A 25,900-nucleotide genomic window follows, 5' to 3' on the forward strand; every position below is an offset into this window, starting at 1 on the left:
CAATTCCTCAACTGATAGGGACACAGTGACCCTGTCACGGAAAGCAGAAAGGCATCTGTGGCGAAGAGAACACCCACAGCAAGCCACGGTGCAGTGTGCAATGCTGACTTCCTGGGCACCTTCCCGTTTATAAATTAGACTTCATTTTCATTATCTACATACTTAAGATGCCTGTTAGGACATCCCGTTACAAACTATCTTGAAATTAAATCCTAAGTGCAACTTTTCTTCACAAAGATAACATCCCCGTGGATCCCCCTGACATCTCTGGGCCCATCTTAGAGCTCAGTGAGCACTTAAGATATTCAGCATCGCCACTGGGCAACTGGGTAACACGAACCTTGGAAATCTGACAAGAAACTCTCCCGAGGCTGTATTCTAATCTCAGATCTTTTGTTACTCCAGCTGTTTTAGAGTGGAAAACACAAATCGGTAGATCTTTTTATCTGAGAAATCTCACTTCAAGCATGACGGCTGCTTTAACCAAAACAGGTTAGCCTTACAGAGGCAAGATGGAGAAAGAAATAGCATTCTTTTTACAGCTGCTTGAAGAGATTTTTTCTGACAAATGCCCACACTCGTTGAATTAGACTTGATAAAAGGCAAAGTGTAGTACTTACCCTTGAAAGCAAAGGTTGACCCCAAAATCCTGTCTAGGACTCCTAGAGACATAGCGTATTCTTGCAATTGCAGGTTTAGTTCTAATGTTGCAGGTCTTTGGCTGATATTAGAGAGCCATATACCAATCCACACTGAAGGTGGCCCATGAGCTCACGTGACAGGAAAGCCTCCAGAGCCCAGGATCAGATCACCTGTGAACTAGCTACAGGATGGATTACTACAGACTCAGACGAGCTAGACTGGAGACGTCACCACTATTTTTAATATTTTTCCAATTACAGAATCATTCCAAATTTCAAATATCAGACAATGAAGGCACAACTAATGTATTAGCTGGGGAATGATTCAACTGTGAAATGCCATTACATGGTCCTTAGATCAGCCTATAGCTGGGCATAGCTGGACATCAACATGCTTCCTTCTCTTGCTCCCTTGAGCTGCCCTGGACAACCTCGGGTGTCACCCCAGAACAGCACCACACGAGGGTTTGAGTGTGAACGTGGCACTGTGGTTAGACACAGATCCTGGAGTTGATCCGAGTTCAAATTCTAACCACTTACATGACACGATGTTATTGATCTTTTCAAACTTCCGATTGTTATGTACAAAATGGGGATAATAAAAACATAAGGAGCTTAAGTTAGAAACATCTAACAAGCTACTCGATATCGTGTTTGATACCAGCCTCAAACACTAGCTATTTTTTTAAACAGAATTTCTTCCCAAGAGATATAGATATATATCTCTATACAGATATACAGATGTATCTATAGACATCCAGAGATCTCCCTTTCTCTATGTGCGCGTGCATGCGCACGTACACACACACACACACACACACACACACACACACACACACACACAGGAGTATAGATCAACACCACAAGTAACTGTTCCAGACTCCAGAGACTTACTACCCATCTGTGCTGAATAGAGCCTTAATAAACTTGTGTTAATTCAAGACCAAAAGAACTGCCAGAGAGCATCCTTACACTTCCAAGGTGAAGTACTACCCTCAGTCCTTCCTGCATACTTGAGATGTGTTTCAGGGAAAGGTATGGGAGTAAAGCCCAATTTTCATTTTCACGTCAGCAATGCAGTGATCTGGGGCTCTTTGTCCAAAACTCAATTTGTCGGCTGCTCAAGGAAGTTAAAAATTTCTGAGGGAAACTATAGCCTGGGAGGGAACAAGGTGTCTGCTGGTGGATGAGAACATCTAATTCCCGAAAACCCAAGTTTCACCACCTGTACACCAAGACATAGACCAATGCACCCACTCTTCTGTACCTTTTTCACTTTGCTCATTTAAATTTTCTGTGACCAAGTTTTCAGCAGCCCTGTGACTCCGACACCGATTGGCTATTGATGAAGTCTGTATTTAAAGCTATCTCATGAGCAGTCTATACCGTAGATGAATAAACCAAACATATCTTAATAAAGGAGCTCATAGGAGGATTGCTGGATTTAGAAGGCAAGCTTTAGCTTTTACTGGGAGAATTGCCAGGGGAACTGGAGAGCAGCACTGCCCAGTACTTTATGATTACACATCTGCACCTGTGCTGTCCAGTATGGCAGCCACAAGCCACAAGTGGCCACTGTACCCCACAAACGTGGCCAGTGTGATTGGAAGCTGACTTTTTAAATTTTAAATTTGATTAGGCTTATGTAGGAGAGGTCCAAAATGGCGGAATAGAGGAGGTCACGTTCCTGGCTGCTATGTGGTGTGAAACCAAGAAAACAGACAGGCAGCTTCTCCACCAGGTGGCCAAAGCTTACATAGCCATAAGTGGTTCACAGCTGTTGTTCTGGGCAGTGCTGTTCGAGGATGTGACACTGAATGACTTACAACACAAGCAGAAGCTTCTCAGGACTCCTGGTGATGGTGAAGGATCATCTTCACAGCATACAGGGATGGAAACGCCCTCAGTTCCTTGGTTTCCCACTTTACAAGCTTTTCCACATCCTTATCACTCTCTCTACCTGAGCGGGAAAGGAAGCAGTCTCTTTCCCCAAGGCTGTTCCACCTCTTTCCCCATCCCTTCCCACCCGTCTACCAACTCTCTTCACTCTAGTGCATGATCAGCTTTTCCTTCTCCCCTGGGTCTTTTCCTTTCACACAAACACGTTCCCGTCTTTTCTACGCCCAAAGCCAAACTCTTCTCTACCCTTCAGTACGGGATCCCTACTGCCATCTGTTTCTCTGACCTGACACAATCTCTTGTAGTCTACATTCTTGGTCCCTTTTCTCTTATCCAGTCTTATGCTCATCTATAACCTGAGGCTTCCTAGCCCTAACCTCTGCTGACCTGGCCTCCGAAGGTCAATGTCCTCTGATACTAAATCTCATGGACTTGCCCTGACCCACCACATTTGGTCCTATCGACCAATTCCTCCTCTGTGAAACTTGTCGTTATGTGATCAGAGCACTTTCTCCCTCCTCATTTTGGTAATCCACCCCCCAACACATGCTCATCTCTGAACTGTCCACGTTTCGTCTCCACCCAGCTTCCCTTCTCCCTGTACACATTCCTTCCTGAAGAGGCTTCAACCACCTCCATATTCCAATAACTCTCAGAAGTCCACCTTTGCCACCATCATCCTTTGTGGTCTAGATTCATTCAGTTGCTTCCTGGACAGTTTCTCCTGCATTTCTCCTCAGTGTTTCAAGTAAGATCCACATGAATCATCAACAGCCACCCTTGTCACCATTTGAACAGTTGCTTCCTAGGTAGCCTACATGTTGAGAGTGGTTCCATCACCCAGCCAGTAAACCAAAGCCAGGCAGGGTCGGCCATTCCTGGCCCCGCCTTTGCCCTCAGTCTCCCGCCTGGCACACCAAGTACTACTTTCAATTCTCTTAACGTTTTTCAGATCCTTCTTTCAACCCCTACTGCCATGTGGAATCAGGGATATCATACTTTTTGGTCTGGCACAGTCTAATAGTATATCTACCCATCTTACCCTCCTGCAATTCATTAATATGCCATATTTATTTAAATCATTTTGCAACATTTCCTATAAATGTTTTTTAATCAGGAACATAAACCTTCCAAATCTTAGACTATACCAGAAATACACATGTAGACAATGATCCAGTCATTTCAATATCATTAGGCAAAAGAAATATTTCCATTCTTGTCTGTCCCAATAAATGCCTTCTCCAACTTCAGTGTATTCATGCGATGGAGAATCAGACATGCAAACCAGAGCCACATGGCTAGAGCTCACACACCTAACACCAGGCAGAAAAAAATCATATGAGCATATACAACATTTAAACAAAGGTTAAAATGTGAATACTATTATGTCACTTCAGATACGTACGTGCATATATATGTCAAAATGTAGGCAACAGTCTGTGGGAAGAATACATCCTAAGTTTGGAGCAGTGACAATCTGGCTGGAATGGTAAGTGCTGAAATCAGGAAGGGGTGATTGAGGGGTGTATTGCCTTCACAGAAATAATCCCTTTCTTGAGCTGGGTGATGGATATAAGGTACATGATGTATGTTTTCTCATACATTTTTGCATGTATTTTTAAACATAAAGACCATTTATCATTATCTTAGGCTCTATTATAGCCCCAACTTTCCCTACCCAAAGTGTCCCTGTAACAAAGTAACAGACCAATATTCCACTGGACAGAAAAGCTTGCTAGAGCCCAATCAAAGGTTTCCACCCTCAAGCAATGTTTTGACAAAAAACATTCTCAGAATAAAAGATTTCGGAGTGCACTAGGACACAGCATGGCTTAACGGACTGTCCGAGTGCCCACCTTCAGAGGGCTCTCGTTTTACACACCTTACTTAACTACACTCCTGTGGCCTGTCTTTGAACAGGGAAAGCAGCACTGGCACCCGCAGCCATTTCCTGGGAAGGCTGCAAAGCCCATTTATAAAATGATCCCATCAACCCCTAGGTGGAGACATGCAGCGCTGAGCCTCAGAGACCAAAGGTGAAATGGGGCATCGTCTTCCAAGCCAGCGAGCAAAGCTAATTTTAGGATGCATCTCCTCCCTCTCCAAAGCCCTGGAAAGTTATGGATTTTGGGGCCAGTGTTCAACATGGGCACAACCCAAAACACCTCCTCAGGCACCACAGTGGACTGCCAAGATGCCCCATAGCCAGTGCCTTTGTGAGTCAACTCAGCTTTCTCAATTGCTTTCATCCTGTGGGACCTCAGGCCTTAGCACAAGGAAAACAAGGAAAGGAAGTCAGCTTGCTGCACCTGGTTGATACATCAACTAGCCCATCTCCCAGCAGGCTCGGGCTCTCCCAAACTGAGAACAGTGGCACCTTGACACGTACCCTTTTTGGTTTATCAGGTGTGACTCTGTTGCTACTTTTAGCATCTTCATTGCTCCTGGACAGGCTGACAGGAGCCCTAGTCAGGGTGCGAGTGCATCGAGCAAAGGACCCAGGAGAGCCATGCTTGCATATAGCCTTTCTGAGTCCCTGAGCACCAAGAAAGGAGAGAGGTAAGGCAACCCCAACTTTTCTAAAAGCAGGAAGATCACAATTCAAATCTCTTTGTAGCCGGTGGGGCAGGGAGCTAGGGAGTGATGTTGGTCAAATCACATTGTTACATTGTATGTGTGTATTAGTATATGTAACAACAAATTTCATCATTAGGTACAATACACCAATAAAATTTCTGTTCATGGAGGACAGGAAAAAGACAGTCATGAACTTGAACTAAAGATTTCAAAACTGAGCCCAAGACTTGAGCATACCATTCAGGTTTATGACTGAAATATATCATCACCAAGAAAACATCTGGAAAGTCTTAGGATCAAGGTGAGGTTTAAAGCTATTCAATCTCCACCTTGGAGTCCTGCTCAGATGTGATAGGCAGGTGGTGACAGATTCTCATCACTGACCAAAATACTTCACAAGCACAACTAAGAGATGAAGTATTTATTTTGGCTCAGTTTCAGAGATTCCAGTCCATGAGTCGACGCCATTGCTCTGGACCCAAGATGAAACAGAACATCATGGTGGAGGGTGTAGTAGAGAAATCCTGCCATTCAGGGCAGGCAGGAAATAGAGCAAAGGGGTCCACAGGAAAGATGCACCCTTCAAGGGCACACCTGGGTGACCTACCTCCTACAGCCACACCCCACCTACCTACAGTTACCTACCAGTCCATTCAAACTAGGACGGACCGATTAGGTCACAGCTCTCTGGATCCCCATCATTTGCCTTCAAATACTCCTACACAGCCATAGAAATGTTTGGGGGACACCTTATACCCTAAGCATAACACCATGATTCTTCATGCCCCTGAGCCTCAAGTTCACAGGCCTAAGCAGGAAACCTGTGGTGTGGACTTGGATGGCATCTTCAACCAGTCTTTGTTCAGGTTCTGATGGGTTAGGAGAGACTGGAGCAAATCCCAAGTGTCCAAAGAGCACCTCATCTTCAGCAGAAGCACTGGTTCTTCAGTGTTGCAGCAAAAAACTTGAAACGACTCCAGACAGGAGCCCAACCTCCCGCTTTCTGCAGGGTAGCAACGAAAAGGTGACAGGCACGCAAGGGCTCTAACAGGCGCCACCGCCCCGCCCCTCTGGCCTGTCCAGAGAATATCCCATGGGGCCATTCTGTTCTTCCTTAGGAGGCAGCAGCTCTGGACAGCCGGCCTTACCAGTAACGATGAGTTTTTATGACCATAGCTTTATGATTTGCCAGACTCTGGGGTAAGGCCTACAGAATCCGAGGCTTGGACAGCTGAGATAAATTAGCCAAGATCATATGGTTAAATATCGAGCCAAGATGTGAACACTGATGCATTCTGAAGCCTCGGCACAGCTCTAAGCCATGGGAGCCTCCTTGAAGTGTGCCCTGTGTGACTTCCTGTCCCCAAAAGGCAGTTAGGGAAAAACCTCAAGAGAGTCTCATCCTATCAGATGACTGGCATCAAGATGTGGGGAACAGGAACTAATTCCTGTCTGGTTGGAAGATTTACACACACTGAAAGAATCAGAGCCTGTGACAGGGGTATGTAATTATGCGCTAAATTGCAAGGTATGGACTTTAAACCCCGAAGGAATTCAGACAGAAGACAGATCTCAAGGAAGCTCCCTGAACAGAGTCGGGGAGGACAAAGACCTGCACTCTGGAGGAAATGACCACAGTTAACACAGAAGTGTGCACATGTGTGTGCAGGTGTGGGGGGGCGGGGGCAGGTGTGTGCACTACACAACCATTGGTGGCAGGCAGGGCCCAGGTTCACTCCCACCATCTCAGCTGTGTCAAGATACAGTGGCATCTGTTCTGTCAATGTGATTTTCTGGTACCCTTCAGAGGGCTTTCTGTGCACAGAAGTTATTCAAAAGTTACTTTTTATCTCATTTGAAAAGTTACTAGTTCAATGTATTTCATTTGAAATTCAAAACCCTACTTTCCTCTGGAGAATTAAAATTCAACTTCCAAATCCTATCTGAAATTTTTCACTTTTTTATGGGGGAGGATTTTTCAAATTCTACTGTTAATGTTTTTTTAAACTGCATTTCAAAACTTTTAAATGTTCCATTCCTTTATAATACTTCAGTGGCTTAACAACTTAACTCTAGAATGTAAGATACCATGCTCTGTTCTTTTTATCTCTCATGTTACCAGAGTTACAAACTGAAGTCTAGACCTCTAGATTACTTTTAAAGTACAGTATTTCTCTCTAATGGGCAGTATTTTAAATTCTAAATGTCACTAATATGTAAAAATACAAATGTACACAGATAAGTCAACAACAACACATTTATTTTTCAGTTTAAAATGCTTTCCCACTAAAGAAATAAGAGGTCTTCCCAAGCTCGTTTTGGAGGATTCTGTCCACCTGGCATAGCACTTGCACCAGGATCTGGAGCAGCTGACACCTGGGGCGATCTCCCTCAAGCCCCCGACAGTGGTGACCAGCACCCAGGAGGAGCCCCTCCCAGCACTTACGGGCAAGCGAGGGATGGCAGATCCCATTAACCTCAGTGCCACAGCGCAACTCCAAGCCCAGCCTGCAGTTTTCCTCCTGCTGGCTCTCAGATCATCTGCCCCTCAAGGCTCGTCCATTGTGGTCACGTTCCTAAAGCTGAGCTGATCCAGACTCTTGAGGTCTGTTCACTCGTCATACACCGAGGTGACATTACCATACCTACATGTGTCTCAGGATTCATTTCAGAATATTAATGAGAAAATATTAATGAAGAACCATGTCTTCAAATCTCAGCTTACCACATCCCCCCACACTCCACGATGACCAAGCAGGTTCCATTTCCCAGTGAATGGGACCGCTAGAAATCCAAGGAAGAAACCCCAGAGAATTCTGGGACTGCTGTCTCTCCCCACTTAGCACGTCCAGTTACGACGCCTCACAACCACGGGTCCAGTTTTCTTCGCATCCTTCCCTCTTTCCCCTGCCCTGCCCATGGTGACCAGAACCTCGCCAGTTCGATTTGAAGACTTCCCGTGCAGGTGTTCTCCACTGAGGATCACTGAGGTCTCCTGCTTCAACAGTGCTTGGATGGAACCTGATGCTCATCCTCCACCTGGCCAGCCCTGAGCCAGGGGCCCTTTGTCACCCCCTCACGGTACCCTCAGAATGTCCCAAGGCCTCCAACACCACTCCAGCACCAAGCAGCCACATGGGTCCCCTGGCTGGTGCACCTGAACTACCACCAGGACTTGGAGGCCTCCTACATCTACCTGTCCACATCTTACGACCTTGATGGCTATTAGGTGGCTTTCCTATTTGATCTTTCCAAGCACTTTCTTCACCAACCTCGTGAGGAGAGGGAACACGCTGAGAAACTGATGAAGCTATAGAACCAAAGGGGCATCAAACCTTCCCTCAGGATATAAAGAGACCAGACCATGATGACTGGGGGAACAGGCTGCCTGTGACAGACCATGCTTTACCCTTGGCAGTCCTCAGTGAGGAAAGCAAAGCCGGAGGCATCACAATACCAGACCTTAAACTATACTACAGAGCTGCGTAACAAAAACAGTATGGTATGGGCACCAAAACAGACATGAAGACCAGTGGTACAGAATAGAAGAGAGACAGACAAACCCACATAAATTGTTTTCTTATAGTAGACAAAGGCACCATAAACACCCATTGGAGAAAAGATAGCCTCTTCAACAAAGGGTGCTGGGAAAACTGGAAATCCACATGTAGCAGAATGAAATTAGACTCCCATCTCTCAGCCCACACAAAACAACTCAAAGTGGATCAAGGACCTAGGTATCAGACTAGAGACCCTGTGCCTACTAGAAGAAAAAGTAGGCCCAAATCTCCCTCATGTAAGCTTAGGGACTGAATTCTTCAATAAGAGTCCTAAAGCACAAGTAGTAAAATCAATGGAATGCTATTAAACTAAAAAGCTCGTCACAGCAAAGGAAATAATCAAAAACATGAACAGAGCCTACAGAATGGGAGAAAATCTTTGCACCTGCACCTCAGAGCATTAATCTCTAGGATGTATAAAGAGCTCAAAAAACTTTAATGGGCAAAGGAACTGAGCAGATACTTCAAATAAATATGATTGGTCAACAAATGTATGAAAAAAGATCCAACATCACTAGCAATTAGAGAAATGCAAATTAAAACTACACTAATATTCCATCTCACACCAGTCAGAATGGCAATTAGCAATACACGTAACACATGTTGGCGAGGATGTGGGGGAAAAAGGTACACTCGTACTTTCTGGTGGGACTAAAAATTGGTGCAACCACTCTGGAAAGCATATGTAGACTCCTCAGAAAACCTGAAATAGAACCAAATTTGACCCAGTTATCCACTCCTCAGCATATACCCAAAAGACTTAAATCAGCATACTATAGTGACGCAGCCACATTGATGACATGGCCACATCAATGTTAATAGTCAAACTATGGGGCTGGGGAGATAGCTCAGCTGGTAGAGTGCTTGCCTCAGAAGCACAAGGCCCTGAGTTCGATCCTCAGCACTGCAAAAAAAAAAAAAAAAAAAAAGTCAAGCTATGGAACCAACTTAGGTGCCCTGCAATAGATTTATGGATGAAGAAAATATGGTACATACACAATAGAATATTACCCAGCATCATGGCATTTGCCAATAAATAGATGGAACTGGAGACTATCATGCTAAGTGAAATAAGTCAATCCCAAAAAACCACAAGTCCAAATGTTCTGATACTCAGATGCTGATTCACAATAGGTGAAGGCGGAGAGGGTCACTGGATTGGACAGGGGGCAGTGGGGGGAAAGAAAGGGGGATGGGAATGGGGAAGACAGAATAAATTGAACATAACTTCCCTATGTTCATGTATGAACACACAACCAGTGTAACTCCATACCATGTACGACCACAAAAATGGTAAGTTATACTCCATGTATGTATGTATGTCAAAATACATCTACTGTCATGTATAACTAAATTTTTAAAAGTAAGTTAAAAAAATTGAGACTACTTTAAGAAAGGAATGTTCTTTATACTTGGAAAAATGTGAGCCTGTCACTACTGGAACGGCACCAACCGGCACAAGAATGATCCCACTTGTGACTTCATTGAGATGCATTATCTGAATAACCAGGTGAAACCCATCAGAGAATTGAGCAACTAAGTAACCAACTTACACAAGACAGGAGCCCCAGAATCTGGCATGGCAGAATATCTGATAAGCACATCCTGAGAGACGGTGAGGAGAGCTGAGCCTTAGGCCTACGTCCCCATTCCCTCTGGGTGACTTCCCTGGCCACCAAGACAATGCATGCATTTTGGGTTTACCTTTGCTTTTTCTATAAGGTACAGAAAAACATCCACTAATGAAAATTGGATTACTTCCTCCCAAGAAAGGCTCCCCATGGCTTGGAGTCCCAGCCAGTCCCTCTAGTACACATCGTCCACTCTACCCAAGAGACTTTGGGAGCACACAACTCTGCTGGCATCAGTCACTGCGGTGTAAAACCTGGGGTGGTTTCCAATCAGCTGCAGGAGCCCCCTCTTCCCCCAGATACTGATCCAGGCTTCGTTTCCAGGCCTGTTCTCTTGGTTCCCACACTGCTCATTCACACTCAGTACTCTTTGGCCCACCCAATTCCATCTCAACAGAGCAGCCTTCCATTTGCTCAGACATTACTACTCTTCCAAGGCCACTTCCAATGTTCATCTTCACTGGTCAAGCCCTTCTGACCAGCTGTCAAGAAGAAAAATTGCCTCTTAGGTATTTCCATCAATTCTGTATATACTTTGAAAGTTTATTTCTCTTAACTAGGTCGTGAGCATAAGGCCAGAAGTTTTCTCTTTCCATGCACTACTCAGCATGTATTTATTTAACCTGCTGCCTTATTCCATAAAGCATATGAAGTTATTCCTGGCAGAAAGTAGGTGCTAAATAAATCCTTCTCCCCGCACAACCCATCAACCTTGGTAGGCACCATCCACTGGGGACCTTTCTTTTTGTGCAATGACATAGCTGGAATAGTGTACACAATAGGTACTCAATATTTACAGACAATAAGGAAAGAAAACAAAGATGAAAGTAAATAGGTTTAAAGGATAAAGAATACTTACCTAGGGGGCCATTGTTATTAGACACAGGTTATCAAAGGGGGAAAATAAAACACCTGCACTCCTGTTGCCACGTTGGGATCAAGAGGAAAGTGGAAAGGCATCACAGAAGCCAGAGCAAGTTGACTCTGCTGTGGTCCAATGAGTCACAGACCCTGTGACACAAGCACCTGGCTCCCTCCCCACCCCCAGCACACACTGAATGCATCCTCCACCCCCACCCCCCAGGGCCTGCCTGCAGACCAGTGGGAGGCTGAAATCCCTGCAGAGGTGCACAGGGTGCAGTCTCAAACATGCCAGGCAGCTCTGGGGACCATGCGGGGGAACATGTGGTACCAGGCAGAGGGAGGGAGTGAGAGGGGTCGAGAGATGACAGATTTGGGAAATGCTTGTTTTAAATGAAAAGTTGGCAAAATGGAGAAAGAAAACAGATAGGGGAGCCAGCGGCTGTCCTGGAAAATGGTGGCTACATGATTTATGAGCCCCCAGATGTGGTTAACACAAACTGAGGTGAGACACTTCAGGTGAAGCAGCACTCTCTACGATGTTTAGAAAGTGGGGTCGCCTTCAAGCAGAGTTATTAAGAACAGGACACGCTCAAGAGTTGCCCTTTCCGTTCTTCTCGGAGAACATGCCTCCCCAGGGAGGAGCAGGTCTCTGGGGCTGGAGGAGGCAGCACCGGCTCCGCTGGAATGTCTCTCTTGTGAAACGCCAAGGCTCGGGGCCAAACCCGTTCCTTCAGTTCCTGCTCCAAGGTCCCCGTTGTCTCCACCCAGCACCAGAAGTTTGGGGCACAACAAAGAGTCTAACAAGGTTGAAGGGGTTCCAGGACTAAAAAGTTCCACTGAATTTCCCAGAAACAGATTCTTAATGTAATAACTAAAGAATTTCACACGGGGGCCACAGCATGATAAATGGATTGCCAGACTTAAGTTTCAAGGCCCACTCTGAGGGAAGCCTTTCTCCTCACAACAGTACCACTGGTCAACTGTGGACATTGGGCCAGTCAGTGCATCCCTCTAGGCTTCTGCAGATGCCACCCGTTCTCTCAACGTCAGCTGCACAAACCGAGTTGTCCAGCTTGTACCCCAAATACATCAGGATCTCTGGAATCCAGGTAGCAGTTGTCACCCAAAGCTTCCCACAATTCAAATAAGCCAAAACAGGAAGTCACTACATCTGACCAATTCACATTATGATGGTGATGCCAGTAATGACCCAGACCATCAATGATTATGGGTTCATGGGATCCGGGAACTGAAAGAATTATTCAGGAATGTCTTAGAGAGAGCAGGGACCACATTTCTTTCCCTTTTCTGTCATTAACCTGCAAACCATAGGCATTCATCAACTCCTTTGATGTAAGCTTTACTATACTTACGAAGTTTAGTCAGATTCTTTGCTTGAGCAAAACTTCCTTTGAAGGCAGCACCTACGTGACCACAAGCCCAGCCTGTGGCAAAGCCATCATCTTAAGACTTGCTTCTTAGCCCAAAGGTCAGCTTCAGAGAAACAGAACAGGAAACATGAGAAAGGTGGAGAGAAATGCAATTTCCCACCAGGGAGGTGGCCGCCTGTCTTTGTCTGGCCAAGAGCGGGTCACAGGGCAGGTGGTGGGGTGAAAGCAGGAGGCAACACTGCTTGGGGCGACTTTTCCAGAGATTCCTGGCAACAGGTTAAAAGCAATGCCCACTGCCCCGGCTGGCCTCTCAGATCAACCCTTTTGGGGACCTGACCACACAGGCTCTTAGCTTTGGGCCTCTAAGGCATCTAAATTAGCAGAAACACTTTTCCAGTTGACTCTTCTCACCTGGGGATTACCGAGTCAAACCTGAGCCTCCCTCATCTTGGGCTGCACCTCTGAAAACACTAGTATTTGATCCACCAGCCCCCTGGCTGTAAGGACAGGCCCAGTGCCACTTTCCTGACATGCAGATTAATCAATCAATCAGGTGTTCCACAAACTAATTGATGGATCATGCTGTTCTTCTCAAAGTAAGATCTGCTAAGTGGATCTAGGGTCCACATGCTCTTTCACAGTAGTTAAAAATCCAGGAAAACCAACTAATGATCAGTTTGAACTATATGAGACTATGTATAAAAGTTCAGAGTCTCCCACAATTAGGGATTAATCTAATTTTATGGTGGTTTGTATGCGATTTAAACATGAAATTTGGAGTAGAAATAAACTCCCAGGAGACCAACAGGGTGACCTTCTGACACACACATTTACAACATCCTTGTTAGAAAAGCTCTCCTTTGAACTAAACCCTAAGGGTCAGTAAAAGGCATCTCTCTACTTGGGATGAAATAAAGTGCTCAGGATTGATTATGCATGCCTATAACCTGCCCAGGTATTTTTTTTTTTTTTAAGCTATAGTTTGAGATTGAGAAATTTTACACAATTATGGTTTATTATATATGTAAAAGAGACAATAGATGTCTGCTACCCCACATAAAATACAATCATTTTCAATATTATACTATTAAAGAGTTTACGCTGGTTTTTGGCATTTAAAAATTAAAATTTTCTCTTAGAATAAATCTAGAAATATTAATATGGGAAAGAACACCAAAATCTTTTTAAAAAGATGTAGCAGCTTCCAAATGTGTTTACCCCCAAAACAAAGTAATCACATTGAAAATGCCACCCTCATATGTATTATGTATTTATTCAAATCCTACAAGGAAATTTCAAAATGTGACTATTTCCCAATCCCTACTTGAATAATCATGTGAGAAAGAGTAATAATATTTTTTCAAGTTGAAAACCAGTTGTTTTAAACCTATATATACAATTATTTCCTGGTTTGTGATACCTGCTTTATTATATGTTAAAGTCACAGATGTGAAGTTCTTTGATTTATTCTGTTCCACTTAACTGTTTTTGGCCAACACAAACTGAAAAGCAATTTTTAGCACTGTATTTTTTTACTATCTGGTCAGACTGGCCACATCTCATAATTCTCCTTGTTTGGACTTCTCTTTCATATTCTTACTGGTTTATGGTCCCATGTGAATTTTAGGTATGTTTTTAAACTCATAGATTTTTTTTTTTTTTAATTTCCCTTGCTTTCAGGAAATGTTCAAAACAATTCCAGCTGAATTTATCTAACTTTGACTTTGATAGAACAATGTTCACCAACTCCTAAGTCTACATCACTGAGAGACCTCAGGCCAAGCTGGCCAAGCAGAGGGGTTTTATGGCAGAGACCTAGGCAAAGGAGGGGCATGTATATTCCCAGGGCTAGTCCACACCTGCAGCTTTTGAACATCATCGTTAGACTAGTCAAAACAGTAAGAGGGAGGTGAAGGGAAGAGAGCAGGGAGGAAGAAAAAGAGGGAAAGAAGACATACACCTCCACATTTTCCCACAAGATAAGCCTTGGCTCCGGCTGTCTCCCCTTCACCTCATCTCAGTGCTTGCTCATTCTTTACTCACTTGTGGTGTGCTGGAGGGATGACCCTAGATTAACAGCTGAACCCCACTTCACCTAGGACTAACATACCTGGCTGGAGAACTTTGGAGCAGCTGGAAAGGGGCCTCTTACAGGACCAGAATTCCCCTCTGTGGTACAGCCGCTGCCCTGCAGCTGACAGACAAGGCTGAGCCCTATATTCCTTTAAAATGATATTTTTAACTGATATGGGGTTATACAAATCCTGGGATCATATGTGGCAGCATGCTAGATCTTGTGCCAAATGGGAAGGGTTTCCAGGATAATGTCCCTGTGCTGGCCAGGGCTGTCAGGGCAACCAGGCTTCGCTCTGCTGTGGAGGAAGACACAGAGGGATCAAGCACGTGGGGCCACAGGAGGAGCAACAACCAGAGCCCATGGAGTGCAACTCAGTCGCCTAAGTCCTGACAACAGTGAGACAAGGACACAGGACCTGGAAGGGCTTCCCAGGACTCCAGGGCCTAACGGAGCATGTGGCTGGGGCTCAGGTAACATCCATTACTTCCAGGTGGACCCAGCTCTGGAACAAGCTGCTGGAAATAAACCCTGCGCACTCAGACCAGAGGGATGAGACACTGTTTCTGCCATCGTGCCCAGCCAGTGTGCGAGACTTGACCCCGATGAGGACAAGATCAATCAGTGGCTCCTTCCGCTTGGACTTGGGCCTGAACTAAATCTCATTTCACGTTGTCTCCTCTGTCTACAACCTGCACTGGGGGCTACAGAGTCATAGGTTTAGTCCTCAAAACTATCGGTGAAGATGCTGGTGGACAGGCAAGATTGCCAGCACCCACCCTTGCCCCGAACAGACAGGGAATAAACCTGAATGATGACTGCCACTCATGCTGCCCAGACTACAACCAATCCCCAAAACAGTTTGAGAAACACAGCATTAGCTCCATTTTGCAAGTGAGCACTAAGAGGCTTGCAGAGCCACCCGCTAGTCAGTGGGCTCAGATTTCCCTATTTACCCTTCCACCATACATGGCCACAGCACCAGAGGAAAGAGAAGGCCTATTTTGGGGGGGCTGCAGCCCCTTATTCTTTGCCTAAACATCAGAAACAAAACTTCAGTAAATCATCAGCTTAACTCCATGTGGGGAACCTGCTTTACAAGTGATAAACCACAGGCAACACGCTGATGTCACCCTTGGCCACAGTCCAGCTACAGACTTACCCCAACACTCCAGCACCATCTGACATCCTCCAACGCACAGTGCAAAGAAATCCACCCCAAATGTATCCTTCCCAAGTTGCTGCTCTTCCTGTGCTCACGTTGGCTATCCCAAAGCCACTTCTCTCAGTGTCCTTTTCTGTCCCTCTTCACCTGCCCAGGTCAGGTTTTGCCTGTTATTCTTTCTTCCATGGTCATCTCCAAGGGTGCTTCCCAACTACTATTAAGATCTATTTGCAGGCTGATGTAAGGCCATATGTCAAGTCTTGCTCAGATCAAACGAGAGGCACAGCCTTTTAGACTGATCTGTCCAAACGAGTAGGCTGCCCTTCCAAGCAGCTGAATATGTCGTTCAACCATTCTGCATCTCAGCATTTGTGAGGAATTTTCTATTGTGATTAACATCCTACGACATTGTTCTAAATATTCTCAGGAATAAAAATTGATTTATTCAGATTTTCTGTAAGTCAAAGGGCCAATATGATTTTTTTAAACACCAAAAAAGGTAAAGGGACAATACTGCTTAGTTTTAGTTTTTAAAAGGTGGTATGCAAGGGCTACATAATGTATAGTTCCAACTATATGACATTCTGGAAAAAGATCAAACCATGGAGGCAGCAAAGAGGGACTCTACCATGTGGGTTTGCTTTAAACTGTCTCCTCCTGCTCCTGCAGGGAGACCCTGGCTGCAAGATGGCACAGTGGGGGCTACTCCTTTGCCTTCAAGCAGCAGGTGAGGGGGAGTGTCCCCCTCCTAGTTGAAGGATAAAGTAGCCCACCGCAGCTAGCTAGGGGCAAGTCTGAACTCTTGAAATGCTGCTGGTTTTTAAGAAAATACATGAATTCAAAAGAATGCCTGGTTTTGCAACCAAAAAACAATCTGAAATAGAAAAAGTCAAATCACGAGAAACTTCTCACTTAAAGAGAGATGGGCCAAGGCTATCAGAATGAATTGTGTGGTTTTCATTAAATACCCAAACCGCAGGCCACCAGCAATAAGCAATTCCAAATGATAAGTGGCAGGGAGGAGAAACTTAGAATTACCTATCTGGTGGGGCCACGGCTGAGGTCACCAGAATGCAATATAAGATGACATGGAGCACTTTGCAGAGATCCTGGTAAAGAAGTGCTTTTGCAATATGCCGCCCAGTCCTTCACTGCAAAGCCACGGACTGGACGGGGACATTATTGATGTTTCCTTCTCACTGGCCAGACCTTCCCATTTCAGCCTGACACTCTTGGGCCTATGATACAACCATTCCAAGGCTATGAGGGAACACAGGGACTCAGCTGCAAAAGCAAGAGCATCTCAGGGTTGAGATGAGGGAATGGGAGGAGTGGGGGGGGGGGGGGGGTGGCAGTGGAAAGAGAAGCGAGGCCTGCAGTAGATTTAAGCTGTTCAAAGTTTTAAAAATATATTTGTGATTGTTGGAACTACCAACTCCTAGGGAGCACACTTTCCAATCTTGCTGTACTCCAGGGGCTGAGGCAACCAGCTGCAGAGTCAGGCTTCCTGCCATGGAAGCCGGGCACAGCGGAGCTTCTCAGCATTGTTATGCAGGTGGTCACAGAACCAAGGACCCAGGTCCCACAGAAGCCTCTGATTCCTAAGCAGAGTACACAACCAGAGTGGCATCAAGCATGCTAAGTTTTATTTTTTTTGGAACACGATGCATGTATGTGCAAAGCACATAAATGTGAAATAACTTTTCTTTCAATCACAGAACTTAAAATTCAATTCATGAAATCAGAAACGTTTCTAGAAAAGTCAAAGCTCTATACTAATATTTAAAGGAGGAGTTGTTGCTACATTTCACATTTTATTCTTCCCTCTCCTTTCCATTTCCATGTTCTTTTTCACATTTTGGATCTTTAATGGAATCCAGCCTGGCCTCTATGCTGATCGAGCATTTCACCTTCAAGTGCCTTAACGTAGTGGGAAAACAGTCTTGGATAAGCTCAGATAGACTTTTGCCACTATTGTGGTCAAGTGACACTGTCCAGGTTCCCCTGTCTCCCAGTTTTGTCAGTAGTTACCCAATCTCTGTTGCTTCTGTCACCACCTGGGCTACTTTTAATTCACTAATCTATAAAAAGCAAACATAAATACCAGGCATAGTGGTGCATGCCTATAATTCCAGCAATTCCCCAGGCTGAGACATGGGATCCCAAGTTCAAGGCCAGCCTCAGCAACTTAGTGAGACCTGTCTCAAAACAAAATAAAAAGGGCTGGGGATGTAGCTCAGTGGCATAGCATCCCTAGATTAAATTTTCAGTATTGGGGGAAGCAAACATGCTATCTTGGATAAAGAAAATAGTGAATCATGATTAGAAATTGATGGTGATGTGCATGAGTATCAAACAGGCATTTACAAAGGAATCACACAGCTGAATTTCTAGGATGGGGGGCCACACCCACAGCCTTCATTGCTTCATGGGGGCCAGGTTGGATTCCATTAAAGATCCAAAGTCTGAATAAGAACAGTGGGAAATGGAAATGAGGGGAAGAATACGAAATGCAGTAACAACTATTCCTTAAAATATTATCTCAGTACAGAACTTTCACTTTCATTGCTTTTGAAAGCTCAAAGACCTGGGGATGTAGCTCAGTGGCAGAGCTGCTGCCTAGAATGCACAAGGCCCTCGCACTCACTCTGCAGCACAAAAAACAAAAAGCGCACGCTAATATGCTACCGAGACTCACAAATGTTTCAATGGAAACCAAAATCTCTCAATATAAAGGAAGCTAAAATTAACACAGCTCGGGGTATGGATTGTGGCAAGTTAATACTGATGCCTGCAGGGCTTCAGAGACTTACCTATGTTTCAAAAAATGTTAGCAAAGTATTAAAAACAAGCGCTGGGCTGGGAAGGAAGATCAGTGCTCACCTAGCATGGACGTTTTCTGGTTCTGCTCCCAGCACTGAAGACAAACAAGCACCAAGCAAGTCCTTCTAATCCGGAAACTAAACTAGTTCTCCAAGAGGAGCCACTTTCTCATTGTTTGAATGAACATCCTTGAACATAGAACCAAGAGCTGAGTGAGATGGGGGACTTCTTAAGTACCTTTCAATCCTTACATTCTACATTTTGAAATAATTTAACTTAGGTAACTTATATGGTCCCAAGAGTCCCCAAAATTCAGTCCCCCAGTGGGATGTACTGAGATCTACTGAGGACTTAGGTCCTTTGGGGAGGTGACCGAGACATGGAAGAGCCTTCTAACAGGCAGAGCGAGCTTCTACTGGTTGCTCTTCAATTCCTCCACTATGTGAAGATGCCATCTTTTGGGAACCAGCTTCAGATACCAAACCTACTGGTGCTTTGACCTTGGACTTTCCCAGCCTCCAGAATGGAGAGGCTTTGCACCCTGTTAGGATATTAAGATAGTAAGGGTTGAGGACAGGACTGACCTGTGGGCCACCTGACACCAGAATCTGTGCTATGCCATGTTTCCATGTGAATTAACTCATTAAATCATTCTGGAACCCTGTGACATGAGTACAGTCAATGTCCCCATTCCAGAGGCAGGAAAAATCAAGGTCTGGAGTGGGTAAGGTGCCCACAGGGAGCCCCAGCTGGGAACCTGCCTCCTGAGAAGACGGCAGCCTTTCAAGTGCACAGTCCTCAGGGTGGCCACTGGGGTTGGACCTGTGCTGGTCCAGAGCCTGTGCTGTCACTCAGGCATGCACATCCTGTGGCTACTCAGACCGACCCCCTTATGACTGTTCTTTTGCATACTCCCCAATCCAGCAAAACACAGGGACAGATTCTATCCTTTATTCGTTCAGCATTTCATAGTCGTTTCGGGTCAAGACTACAGGTTCATCCTTTCATGTTGGCCTATGTTTCTTCCTGCAGTGACAAGCACCAAAAACACTGTCCCCACTGAGCACATTACATAGACTCAAATCTCAATTTGAAAAGTCAAATTTTAGGAAAAGTTGAAGTCGTCTGAAGTTTTACCATCGAACAAGGAAGAAATGGAAACTTCATACAAGCAGCTATTTTCACCGAGTTCTTTTGTGGACGAAGCATTTCCTCATTTATCCTGCACTTCATGGTCCATACTTCCATTTTCCCTCAGTACTACAGTGGGTAGAACAGTGTCTTCCCCAAAATGTATTTCCATTCTTTATTCCCCAGACCTGGGAGTGTGATCTTATGGGAAGTGAAGTCTTTGCAGATCCCACCACGTTAAGATGAGGTCAAGACTAGGCTGGGACCCTGATCCAATGGCTGATGTTTTCATAAGAGGGAAATCTGGACAAAGGGACACACAGGGAAGGGGGGCCATGTGATGCCAGCAGAGACGGGAGTTCTTGCAAGTCAAGGGGTGCCAAGAATTGCTGGCAACCTCCAGAAGCTGAAGGAGGCTAAGGCAATTCTTCCCTAGAGCCTTCTGAGGCAGCAGGGCCTGCAGGGTGCTTTGATTTCTGGCCTCCATATCTGTCAGATTACACATTTCTATAGTTTTAAGCAACTCACTTTGGGATATTTGCTACAGCAGCCCCAGGAACAATACCATCATCTTGAAAACTATGTTCAAAAGTGAATTTAAAACACCAGATTTGGACTTCTGTCCTTCAGGGTAATCCTTTCTACTAGCAAGTACTTACATAAAGATCAACTGAGTTGAAGATTTTTTTAAAAAAAACCAGTAATATACAAACAAAGTACTTTTTCTTTTACTGGTGTCTCAACAAAACTGGTAACTTTTCCCAATGGCTTTTTCTTCCGGCCCTACGGCCCCACCAACAAGAGGCACAAGGGGATGGAAAAAATTACTCTTTATGCCCTTCAATAAATACGTGCTGTATCAGAGAAGAAGCTCTGCATCTGATGGTGCCCCACAGCCAATCACGCTCCGGGTCAACGACACCGTCACCATCCTTGGACTGTGCAGCGAGAGATCAAGCCCCTGTCACGTCACAGCTTTATGGGACAGATGGTCATACGACATGATGAGCTAGAACACATTCTGAAACCCAGTGATGATGTGAGGAGGAAGAGAAGGCTGGAAGGACAGGGAGAAGGGCCCCTGGGTAATTTCCTGGGCAGTAGAGCACAAATAGCACTACAGATATTTGGGGTCCATGCCTCTCCAAAGAGGGCAAAATGCCGATATTCTGACTGGACGAAAGCTGCATGAATACCTCAGACACTGACTGTCTTACCAGGATTGGGCAGGCAGACTTCCTTAAACCTGTAGATCTGTATAAACCCCAGGCAACAGCCACCCTCCAGTACCCCCTCTCGGGACACCCACTCTCTTGGGAGCTCTGCTTTCTATCACTCTAGTAAATCCTGTCACTTTGCTCTCACTCTTCGTGATTTTCTTTGAATCCATGAGACAAAGAACCCAACCCCCTGCTCCATGCTACAGTGACAAAGTTGTTTGTCCACTCTGCCCTGCGGCCACCCAGCAGCCTTTGGGGAAGGGTTTCATCATGAAAGCCTGGGCCTCATCCTGGACACCAGATCTGTGCCTCCAACTGCCTCCTCGCAATCTCCGGATGGCCCTCCTTTCCAAACGTGGGGTGGCCCAACCAGAGCTGCTTTCTAGGCTACCCTACCTATCTCGTTACAGACCAATGCGCTCAAAACTGTAGCTACTTTTCACCTCTTCCACTGCCATGGGCCCAGTCACCACCCTCTGTCGTCTGTATTATGGCAGCATGCATCCCACAGGATCTCCTCTTGACACACCTGCCCCTACAGCATACTCACACCCACCAACTGGCTGATCTCAGTCATCAATCCTGTTGCTCCTCTGTTCAAACTGTCCAATGGCTCCCATGCCTTGTGGGGTGGCAGGTCCCAGCAACAGCCCACAGGGCTCGGCCTCACGTATGAGGGTGACAGTCCAGCCCTCTGCTAGTAACTGTGGGCTCTGCACTGGCAACCTCTTCTCAGAATCCTCTTTCCCAGACACCATGTAAGTGACTCCACTTTCTGGTCTTTGTTCAAATGCATCTTATCAAGGAAGCCTCCTGGATGTTGCTACAAGTCCCCTCACCCACATTCCCCGTCCTGTTCTTCTATTCATTATTATTTTCCCCAAAACAGTATATTCACTGTGTCCAGATTTCCCTCTTATGAAAAACCCAGCCATTGGAATCAGGGTCCAGCCTAATCTTGACCTCATCTTAACGTGGTGGGATCTGCAAAGACTTCATTTCCAAATAATTCTACTTATTTTTATGATCAATTGTTTCTTTCCTGCTGTAGAGAATGTGTATCAGCTTTTGGTTGCCGTTACAAAATACCTAAGAGACATAGAGGAGGACAGATTTCGGCTGATGTTTCAGTCTGTGGTCAGCCGGCTCCTGCTTTGGGCCTGAGGTGAGGCAAACATGGTGGAGGGGCACAGCCAGGATGCAGAGAAAAGAAGGGATTGGGAACAAGATGTGGTCCCCAATACCACATGCCAGCAAGAACCTACTTCAACTAGGTCCCACCACCTAGTTTCTACCACTACCCAAAAATGCAATCTGCTGTAAACCATCAGTGGATTAATCTTTGATGAGGTCAAAACCATCATGATCCAATCATTTCCCAAAAGCCCACCTCTCAACATTGCTGCGCTGGTGACCAAGGCTTCAACACATGAACCTCTGGGGGACATCCCAAATCCAAACCATCACAGAGGACAAATTCCACCGTCACTGAAATCTGTCTGTTTTGCTCATGAATTTACTCCCCAAATCTAGAGCACCATCCGCACCAGACGAGTCCCATGAATATTTGGGTAAGAGGGAGGGTCCGAAGGAATGGCTATCGCATGACAACCTGTCCAGCAAGACATCACCTACTTTTGCTATCTGAAATCAGCAATAGGAAAAAGTATTTTAAGAGTAGCCCCAGGAAGCCCAGCTGGGGAACTGCTTCTTGAGACAGCAGGTTCTCAAACACACATGAGCACGTGGACCTGGCTATTCTGAACAGCTTGTGGAGGGGGGTGAGCGCCTTTGGCAGGAAGAGAATGCATCTGGCCTGGATCTTTAGACCCATCCAAAACTTCAGCCTGGTTTTCTCCCTGCTTGGGTACTAGCAAGGCTCTGGAGAAAGGGCAGACTATATATCTGCAAAAGGCAGAAGACAAAATTTCCAGAATGGGAGCCTACTTTTAATCTTGCAATACTGTTGACACTCTGCTTGCTGGCCAAGATCATGAAAAAACAAGTTCTTGGGTCTCTCGGGACCTGTAAGCCAGCCACCATGTGCAGCAGCTGTGACAAGCAAGTGACACTCTGGCCTCTGGCTCGTGCTGCATTAGACTCCCCGAGATAAAAGGGGCAGCTTGCCAACCAGCTGCCGGCGGGAGGAAGATGAATTTAGTATCTGACAGCCTTTGGGGGAAAAGAGTTTAATTTTCTTCACAAATAGCTCTCATAAACATTTGTGTTGAGATCACAAAGTATTTTGGAACATGTCTGGTCTTCACTTTCTCCTTAAGGTATTAGAGATGGCAGTTTGCTCGAGTAATCTATCACTGGATAACAGACTACCCCCAAACGTAATGACCTCGTATGACCACCATCTGATTTTTTTTTGACAGTATGGGTCAGGAATATAGGAAGGGCTTAGTTGGCTGGTTCTTCTGTTTGGTGTGGTGGCAGCAGAGACTCAGTAGCATTACTGGATGGGAATGGGCCAGAGGATCCTTCGTAGGGATGGCCAGGAGGCTCAGCTCAAGCTGGGACTGAATTTGTTACATAGTGGAGCTAGGATCCTAGATCTAGCATCCCAATGAACAGAACTACATGGTGTCCTATGACCTCAAGTGCCATGTGTTATATTCTATGATTGAAGTCACAAGCCCACTGGACTAGAATTGAAGGTGAGAGGACACAGATCTCCTCACTGGAAGCAGTTTCAAAATATTTGAAACCATGTTTTAAAACCAGCACACAGTTCTTCTCAGCTCACCTACACAGTGAGTCTGATTTTCTAGCCTTCTCTCAGGTCACTTACTGGCCTCCCTTCCCACCAGTTCCTCAAGCATTCATCGTTAACTATTAAACCCATCTTGGATATCCCGCAATGTGCAAACACTAGCAGATATCAAATCAAATGGCTTGCTGCCTGCAGGGTTCACAGCAACAGTGCCCAAGTCAAGGCCATGTGTGGTTTTTTGTCTAGCATCCAAGCCTCCTTTCTGGAATCATCTCTTCCCTCTTTCATTTTATGTGACTGGTCGGGTCATGCCAACCCAACCTTAATACATCAATGTGTCCCATCAAAGCAATTGACTCCAGCACGGATACATGAAATACACTCTGGAAGGAAGGGACAAGCAGTAAGCATGTGGGATGGGGAAGTGTAGGGTGCCAAGTAAAAAAGCAGCACCAGAAAGCAACTCCAAGAGCACAGACAGGAAATGGGAAGAGGCTGAACCCTTCCCATGCCTCTGCCAGCCAACCCACGGGAGTCCTAGTTACATCAGCCAATAAACTCCCTCCAGGGCTCTAAGTAAGTCTGAACTGGGTTTCTTCACTTACTCCAAAATTCCCGACTTACGCTCAAGAGACCAGAGAGCAACAATGTCATGGATGGATATGCAGAAGAAAGGCACCGTGGAATGAACCTCAAGCTAGACATGAGAGGCCACCGGATAAGGTCCTTCCACAGCAGAGCCAGATGGCTACACCACACAGGATGACACCTACTGCCTTAGGCTGAAGCGCAGCATGTTCAAGTCACGGCTGCAACTGGCTCAAAATGCTAACTTCTCCACCTCAAATTAAACCAAGAACAGGAGGTTAAGGAGCATGGGTGCTGAACAGTGTAGTTACGACCTTTTCCCAGTAGGTGGCAGCCCTGCACCAGGGAGACACATGGGGGGGTTAAATGACTAGAATTAGGACCCTTAAAGGTAAGTACTAAAGGTTCCGATGATAGTTCAGAGTGAGAAAGAAAAAAAAATGTAAGAAAAACCTGGTACAGTCACCATTTATTTAGCTACTCTGTACTCAACACTAGACTATTTTGTCCTAAGGATTCAAATAAAATCTAAAATGCACGACCTTATAAATAAAAGTCATGTTGAGAAGCCAACACCCCAAAAGCATCACAGTCCATGACAAGAGGGTAAATAGCACCGATTGTGCCACAGGCTAAGAGGACCACAGGAGTCCTCAACAGACCTGAGGTTACTCTGGACCATTCATTCCACTGATGAGGAAACCAAGACCCCAAAGGTTGTACAGTGACCTCAGGATCCCAGGGGAAACCAAGGACTCACTGTAGGCCTGGGTTCTGGCCATGACTTGGCTACTGGGTTCAAGGTTATGAAGTAGAAGGACAGGAGGTGAACCAAGGGAGGACCACAGAAACAAATCAGGCATTCACTCCTGACTACGCATTCTGTGCTTAAATAACCTCATCAAAGGAGATCCACGCAGCCTCCTTCCCAAGCACCTGCCAGGAGTCCATACTTCAGGAACTCAAAGGTGGGACATCTCCCCAAATCCAGCACATGCCAGAAATAACCTTCAGTGATGGGTGTAACAGATTTGAAGCAGTAAAGCACTACACAAGTACTCACACTGTTATGCCAGGGTAATAGTGTTTATTAAGAAAAACAAACTTCCTCACTCAACACTGCTAAGCTTACAACCAGTTAGCTCACGATGGCAGCCACAGGTTAGCTCTCCATCCTCCATTGTTCTTCCTCCAGTCTAGTTTGCCCTTCAGGATCACTGCTCTGAGAATCACTGCAGATCATTTTCCAAAGACACAATTTTCTCTAGTCCAAATTCAGGCATATTTTCTTGTTTCATTATTATTAATAGCCTTAGTTTTTCCTCCTGCTATTGTGCTTCTGCTCCTGCTGAGAATAAAACAAATTCCTCCTTTAAGCATCATCTGTACATTTCATTAGGCTGTGTTTCCAGGCTCCTTTGGATCCACACACAGTGAAGGATATTCAGCCAGCAGTAACCCCTGAGGCAAAACATTGAGAGCACCGTCTACATAGTTCAGAGGTAGAGTAGCAAGAAGAGTGGCCAATTTATCCAAAGACAAGCCGTATCTTCCTATACTAATCTCACACTCGTAACAGACTTTCTTGAAAAATATTAGACTTATTATGTCAACATT

General features: G+C 45.4%; 1 protein-coding gene and 1 long non-coding RNA gene across 2 annotated transcripts in view; both read right to left on the reverse strand.

Annotated features, from left to right (window-relative positions):
• The window catches only part of CCBE1 (collagen and calcium binding EGF domains 1), a gene marked incomplete at its 5' end in the record, with an annotated part of 247,567 nt that overhangs the window by 142,683 nt on the left and 78,984 nt on the right, over positions 1-25,900 (reverse strand). The window lies entirely within an intron of this gene.
• On the reverse strand, positions 1,522-6,059 carry LOC306642675. The gene is made up of 2 exons (XR_013758598.1): positions 2,959-6,059; positions 1,522-2,821 (listed from the first exon to the last, which is right to left on the reverse strand). It is a non-coding gene; the product is annotated as an uncharacterized lncRNA (long non-coding RNA).

This window comes from Sciurus vulgaris (assembly GCF_902686455.1).
Source record: "Sciurus vulgaris genome assembly, chromosome: 13".
Lineage (NCBI taxonomy): Eukaryota > Metazoa > Chordata > Mammalia > Rodentia > Sciuridae > Sciurus > Sciurus vulgaris.